Consider the following 7,352-nt stretch of genomic DNA (forward strand, 5'->3'; position numbering starts at 1 on the left):
GAATATCTAGTTCTGGGGACCTCAGCAGGAGTGAGAAGCTATCTTTCCCAGCTAGTTCAGGACGGAAAATCCAGGAAGAACAGAATGTCCTCTGTGCTCAGGGCTGACTGTCTTTCACCTTGAGTAACCTTCAGATGAGGACTCCAAAACAGAGTTGTGGTCCCTTTAGGAGCAGGCTGTCCCCAGACACACCTATATCCTCTCCATCCCAGACCTATTCAGCCTAGTACAGCCTGGGACCACCTGCGAGTCTGGCCCTCCAGTTGAGTTGTGGAGATGGGCTTATAGTAGTTCTGCATTAACCCTTGTGAGAACCTTGGGATGCACACTGGGACGAAGAGGGCTGCAACTCTAAGGTCCTCTCTGGTGGAAGGAACATGCTTGCAGAGAGTGGGGTGATAGGCAGGTTTGGTATTCTATCATCCCTCCCTCCTTGTGTCTCCGCTCCCTTCTCTGAGACAAAGGAGCATAAAAATATGTCATGTCCACAAATACTAAACCACCTTTATCCACAAAGCTTCCATTTGAAAGCATAAATATGATCATCGGTTCCTTTATGGAGACCCAGAACCAGGTACAGAAGATACTACTGAAAGGAGACTCGTAGCTCATGGACACATCACCCTCCTGCAGATACAGACAGAGATCCTCGGTTCTGTGTAGTCTCCCAGACAAACCCAGGGAGATGTGCAGAGCGCTGATTCAGGAAGCATGAGTGCCTCAGGTGAGTACCTGGGGGGGGGGGACAGGAGGAGATGGGGGGTGCTAAGCAAGAGCTTGGCCCTGGATTACCACTGCTGCTCCACCTGGTCCTTCCATCTCTGGACACCTCACATAGCATGGCTCTCTGCTCTTCCAGGTGCTTCTGCACTGTCCCCATCCTTTCCCAGTAGCACCTAGGGCATGCATCCCACGGCGCTCTGTGGGGCCCAGACACGGTCCTCCTCAGGCAACCCTCCAACCTGTGTCCCCTGGTGCTCCTCTCTGCCCAGGCTTCCTCTGCCTCAAAACTCCTTGGAGATGCCAGTGTCCCTGTCATGGAATGAGTCGGGCCACCCTGAGAAGGGACATCAGGCCACCCTGCGCTCTCTGGGGTTGACATTGTACTAGGCAGGTGGCTCTGAGAACAGGGTAGTTCTGCCTCCATGCTTAGTGAAGGAGAAGTGGGAGGTTTCCCTGGAGGTTTGAGCCTTGACCTCAGGCAAAGTACTTAAGCTTCCTGCTTAGCCTCTACATGTTGTCTGCAAAGTGGGAATAACAGCCATGCCTGTCCCCAAGGCAGCACTTCAAGGATGTGCCTCAGCCTGGCATCTGTGAGGTGTCTCCCACTGTGTTCACGACTCTTGTGCCATGGTGCTGTCACCTCCAACCTGTATCACATTTCCTGGGAACAGCAGGCTGGCTGCTCTTTATCTCCTAATGGCCAGTGCTTACTAAGTACTCAGTGTGTGCTGGGCGCTCTTCCAACCTGAATACCCATCGACTCCTGTAACCTGACTGACACGTATGAAGACGCTGCTGGCACTGTCCTCATTCTATAGGGGAGGTGACGGGGGCACAGAGAGACGATACAACATCTCCAAGGTCACACAGGAAATACCTCATAGAGCTAGAAAGTAGCTCCAAAACATATGCATCCCGTGACTTCTGTCACTCTATCACTTGTAAAGGAGCCTGCTTCAGCCCTGGTGACTTCTCACCCGCCCCAGAGGTGGGCAGATCCTCTACTGCTGGCTGCCACTGGCCTAGGCACATGCAGGTCTACCTGTACCTGTCTTCCTCTTCTGGAAGAGCAGCTGTGAACAGAATATTCCAGTCCTGCCTGAGATCAACCTGAAAAGCCATGGCAAAGCTGAGGCCAGAGCGGGAAGGTGTTTCCCAAGGTTACACGGTGTGGAGCCCAGAGATATTCCTGGCTGGAATGGGATGTGGACTGAGCTTCGGAGGGTCTGGGAGAGCCCAGGACATGCCCACCCCTCTATCCAGAGAAGACCTTCCCTCCTTAGCAATTCTGCAGAGAGCTGAGCAGGAGCTGACAGAGTCAGCCGCATCACCAGTCAGCACACTGGAGGATTGGTGACTCACACACAGGCTCCCAGACTTTCCTTGTCAGAAAAAGGGGGATCTGCAGACCCTTTGGCTGCCTTCACTATGCCAAACCCAGAAGAGGCCATCTGCCATGCTCAGCAGGGGCGTGGTTTCTGCTGCAGGCCGCTTACAACTCCTCCCACAGCTGGTCCAGGCCCTCAGTTGGAGTCTGGTGTCTCTGCATCCTTCCCTACTCTGAACTCCTCTGCCCTCTGAAGCCTCTGCGGGGATAGACATGAGGACATCACTGTTCCATCCCTGCCCTCTTCATATAGGCTTCCACATATGCCCTGCATCACAGCCACCTCCAGGGCAAGACATCAGGCGGTAGGGGAGGCTGCAGCCAGCCTAGCAGCTAGGGGCAGTGGAGGACTGCACGGGAAGAGATTTTCCTGGCCACTGAGAAGAGAAATGACAGGGCCCTTCAGGATCAGGACCAAGCTGATGGAAAGTGAGCCAAATTCTGAGGTATGGAGTAATATGACAGCAAAGTATCCCTGGAAGATGCTAAAGGAAAGAAAGGTCCTTGGAGGACAGCAGGGCAAGAGAGAAGTGCAGGGGGTGTGTGGGCTTGCTACCCTACCGAGCCTTAGGTCCCCAGTGAAGAGATTCCAAGGTGCACAGTGGCTGCCAGTGCTCTCAGCCAGGATGCCACATGTCCATCTGCCGGGGAGAAGGTGAAAGAGCCAGGTAGTACTCAGAATCTGAGGAGAGCTGGGAGGAAAGAGGCCACTCTGTCCTTGGAACACCACCTCCTGAAAGCCCACTTACTTATTCTACCCTCCGGTCCCCAGCTCTGGACAAAGAGCCCTTCCCTCCTTCCTAGGCTGTTGAGGTCTTGCCAAGTTTACTGTGAGATCCAAGGTGAGATTTTGAATTGGCTTCTTCCTCATAAGAGGAACAGGAGAGGGGGCTGAGGAACTACTTGGCATGCTCAGACATCAGAAGTATTTAACGCGTGCTGTCTCCGGCTATACTTCGGGGTGGGGGTGTCCCCTGAGCACACTGGGGGCCTCTCCCAGCACTGACAAGCAGATGCCTCTGGGAGACCAAGGGGAGCAACTAGTGCTCAGGCATCTTGAGCTCCAAGACCAGATGTCCTGTTTGTTCAACCTCTTGGACCCTTTATTGTCTCTAACCATCCAGCCCAGGAGCAGGGACCCCTCCAGGCAGTCAAATTCACTTTGTTCACTATTTTTTCTTTTCTTTTTTTTTTTTTTTTTTGACAACCAGAGTATGGCTTCTAAATGATGCATTTTTAAATGGTCAGGAAGTTAAAGAATCAACTTGCATGAAATTAAAATATTAGGTGTCCAAAATATTTACCAAAACATAGTCAGGTTTAGTTTCTATTATTATGTCCCATGTGGTTGTTTCCAAGCTTAACAGCAGGACAAGGTCACTGAAACCAAGTATGATGGCCACACAGCCCAAAATATTTATGATTTAAAAGAAGAATAAGAAAAGCTACAGTCCATGGTCTAGGCTCCTGCAACACACACACACACACACACACACACACACACACACACACACACACACACCCCTTAGCCTTCATTAAGGTTAGCTTTTGTGACCAAGTGTCCCCAGATCTTGTGTGAGGATGTGTTTGTGTTGCTACCTACCCCCATTTCATCCCAGATCCCAGGCAGGTGTCATGGGAAGCCTACATCCCCCCCCCAGCTGTGTGTCACTCCTCTGTGTGTCAGTGTGTGGGTGGTTATCATTGTGTGCTTCTGACGGCATCCAGAGCTCAGTACAAACACATCCCAGCTAAGGGTTTTCCTGCCTCCATGTTGCCAGGCAGTTGGACCATGAAGTCCAATCCTTTCAGGCATAGAAGCCCAGTTCCTTCTATTCAGAAGTGGCAGGCAGCTTCTGAGGCCTCTGGATGTCTCCTGTCTGGAGCATCACAGCTCTGTCCATACCCATCCTCTGCTCTTTTCTGTCACCACAGGGTCAGCTCCAAGATGAGTGGCTTGCAGGAGAACATGGTGTTCCTGGTGCTAAATGAAGTTCCCATACTGCATTGAGCACCCCGGGCCCTGCATTGGGCAGGCAGCAATGTCATTCCTGGGCAATGAAAGGCATCCCTGTTAAGCCACTTTCTCAGTGAGAAAGCCCCCTTGTGGCCCTATCTACTGTCCTAGCTGTATACTGATCTGTAAACATGCACTGAGTGCATTCCACCATTCAATCAAGTGGAAGGAAAAGGGTTTTCAAAAGTAGGAGCATGACAGAAAGATGGCTGTGTGCAAAAACAAAACAAAACAAAACAAAGAACAAAAAAAAAAAAAAAAAAAAAAAAAAAACAAGTATTTCACCAATCAGCCCCTGCCAGCCTGAAACGTGCACAAAACAGGATGTGAACACAGGCTTTTCTCTAGCTCAGTCTCGGGAGTGCAGGAAAAGATCCTCCTGCAGGCTCACCACAGACATGTTCCTCAATACACAGAGACAGAAGACCCTCAGGGATCTCAGGACAGATGTCTCGCCACCAATGAACCACCCCTGATGGCAAGAAAACGGGAGGAACCACATCTGACTCCTGGTCACACCACACACACTTGCTGATAGCTGGATTGGTCAGGAGATCTGGCTCAAGGCTGGCTCCAGCATGTCCTGTCTTTAATTTGTATGTTCATATTTTGGCTTGTGCCCAGACTGGGGCCTTTGCCTGTACTCTCCAAGGTCAGGGAGGAGCAGGAGTCCTGGGCCCGCATTTGGAAATGGGGCCCCTCCAGCCTCACCTGCCCCATCACAGCAAATGCATCCCAGGGTCTCTGGAACAAACCTAAAACTCCCTGGCATCCCTGGGCCCCATAAGGCTCAATCACCATACCCCATTCTCTTCCCATGCCACAGCCACCCTCCAGCTTCCAGCTGGACTTTCAGAGGGGCCTGCCTCAGTCTAACTGCAGTCCCAGGGCAAACTGCCCTCAACATGTTCAGTATAGCCTCTAAACTCCCACATGCTTTCGCAGGAATGCACCTGAACTCCCAAAAATAATCCCAACAGAGGCCTGTTTCTCTTTTTGTTGGGGAGCGAGGGGTTATGGGACACATAGCCTTAAGTAAAGAAAAGTAACCAGACACATCAGCCCTGAAATGGTCTGAAGAATTAATTACCAAGACTCACTCTCAGGCCAAGAAGGCTCTCTGAGCTCCTTCTAGAACTGATGCTCCACTCCCTCGCAGCAAGTGAAATGCCATCACGGTCCCCTTGCTGCTGCATGCTTGCTCCTAAAGATCTACTCCCATGCACTGATACCTGGTTCCTCTGACCCCCAAAACTACCATGCTCTTGCTGGTGGATGGATGATACGGTCCTGCTCCAAGCAGCTAGCTGCTGTGGGCCTTTAAAACAGTCAGCAGGGGTCTCAGGTGGGCCCACTTGAACAACCCCACTCCAGCAGCGATTTTTTTCTCCCACAGGCCCTGCAGGGCGTTTCCTTGTTAGACCACCAAAGCCCAAGCATCTCTCATTCAATCCCTCTGTACAGCGGGGAAACCCTAGGACTATCCTTTTCTAAACAACCCCAAAGGTTATTTCCACTGGGGAACAAACTAAACTGGTTCCTGCCCTACCTCCATCCCCAGCACATAGATTGCCCACCCCTCAGGTACCCCCACAGACTGTGGAATCGAGTCCCCCAAAGGACCCTTCAGTGTCTCCCTTCCAAAATGGCATAGGTGCGTTGGTCCACCCTGGAGACCGGGAGATAATTTTCTCAGGGTACCTCTGGCCGCAGTGTCGTCCCTGCTCCTAATGCCCTTTTCTGGCATCAGAAAAGGCTGAAAGAGCTAGGCCGATCCCCACTGAGTGGTCTACAGGGATGGTAGCCCCAAGCCATGGTCCCAGACACTTAGATGGGGCAGAGCGAAGCAAGGCAGCGAGAGAGGCTGGGCTCCGGTGCTGTGCCCCGCGCTGGCCCTCACCGGCTCTGGGTCGGCGTAGCATGCCGCTGCAGGCGACCTCTGGGCTGGAGGAGGGCTCCAAGGGCCCCGCCAGAATAAGGTCTGGAGCTGTGTGTGCGCTGCGGGGAGGAGGGACAGGCCGGGGTGGACCTTACCTGCTGGTCACAGGGCCCCGCCGGCTGCGGGACGCCGGGACGGAAGGTGCGGGAGGGCGCGCAGCCCGCGAATCGGCGCCTGGAGCTGCTCCGGCTGGAGCGTGTGAGCCGCGGAACGCGCCGAGCCTGGTCTCTGAGTGCGTGTGGCCGCGGGCAGCTAGGTCTGTGTGTCCCTGCGCCGCGGCGAGTGCGTATGTGCACACAGGGACCACGCTGGTCCAGAGCGAGCGCCAGTCACCGCCGGGGATGGGAGCCAGGAGCCCCTCGTCTGCTTTCGCCCGCCCCGCGCTACGCGGCCCGCTCTGTCCTGCGGGAGAGGCGGCTGCGCAGCCAGGCCCCGGGCAGAGGGAGGCGACAGACCACCGCCTCCCCCAGCGGACCTCGCAGGCTGGGGGTGGGGTGCAGGCCAATGAGCGCCTGGGGGCGGGGTTAGGCCCGGGGCAGGGATCGCGAGCTGGATGAGGACCACCGCACTAACACAAGCCCGCAAGCAGGAGGAGATGCGGCAGAGACCCGGGGCGCGGAGGCGGAGGTAACAGCCCCCCTTTTCCAGCTCTGTCGCAGAGCTTCCGGGCTGAGTTGACTCTCCACCTTTCTGTCCAACCGCAAAACATCCAGGAGAGAAAGCCCTCTCCCTCTCCTCTTTGTGTCCCAAACCTTGTCTGGCAACCCTACTACCTGAGCCAGGCCCTCTGGGCCTTTGTCTGCCCGCAGTTCGGGTCTTCAAGGGTTGGATTGCAAGTAGGCACTTGCAATGTCCTCAAAGGTGACACTCTGGAGAACACCTCTATAGCCCGTATAGGAGTGATGGTGCTTATAGGAGGTCTCTTAAAATAAATGAGACTGCCTTGCCAGCTCTGTGAGTTTGGGTCATTTCTGAGCCTCGACTTCTTCGCCTGCACTATCTGGAATCATGGTTCCTATTGCTGGGGTAATGAGAACAGCACTGAGTAAGGACAGTTTGTGTGCCAGTAGTAGGCTTATACTAGCCTCATATAGTCTCTGGTGCTGAACAAATTACTATTGTTATTGGTACAATTTGGTAAGTGGAGGCTTAATGAGCAGAACTCAGCAAGCTAAGGTCTTATAGCCAACTGTTGTGCCATGCCCAGTTGGTTGTAACTGTCCCTAGTCAGAGCATCCTGTGAGTTCTCTATACCCCCATCACTCAGCTCTCAACCACGTCTGGGT

At 53.6% G+C, this 7,352-nt stretch overlaps 1 protein-coding gene across 4 annotated transcripts in view; it reads right to left on the bottom strand.

The window, feature by feature from the left end:
• Adcyap1r1 (ADCYAP receptor type I) overlaps nucleotides 1–6,308 on the bottom strand; it is a 46,860-nt gene extending 40,552 nt beyond the window's left edge. For all 4 annotated transcript variants that reach the window (XM_051202920.1, XM_051202921.1, XM_051202922.1 and 1 more), the window contains exon 1: nucleotides 6,162–6,308. The gene's annotated coding sequence lies outside the window, so the exon portion shown is untranslated. The remainder of the gene's footprint in view (nucleotides 1–6,161) is intronic.
• Nucleotides 6,309–7,352: the final 1,044 nt, after the last annotated feature.

The sequence above is a fragment of the Phodopus roborovskii genome, unplaced genomic scaffold, assembly GCF_943737965.1.
Source record: "Phodopus roborovskii unplaced genomic scaffold, PHOROB, whole genome shotgun sequence".
NCBI classification, from domain to species: Eukaryota; Metazoa; Chordata; class Mammalia; order Rodentia; family Cricetidae; genus Phodopus; species Phodopus roborovskii.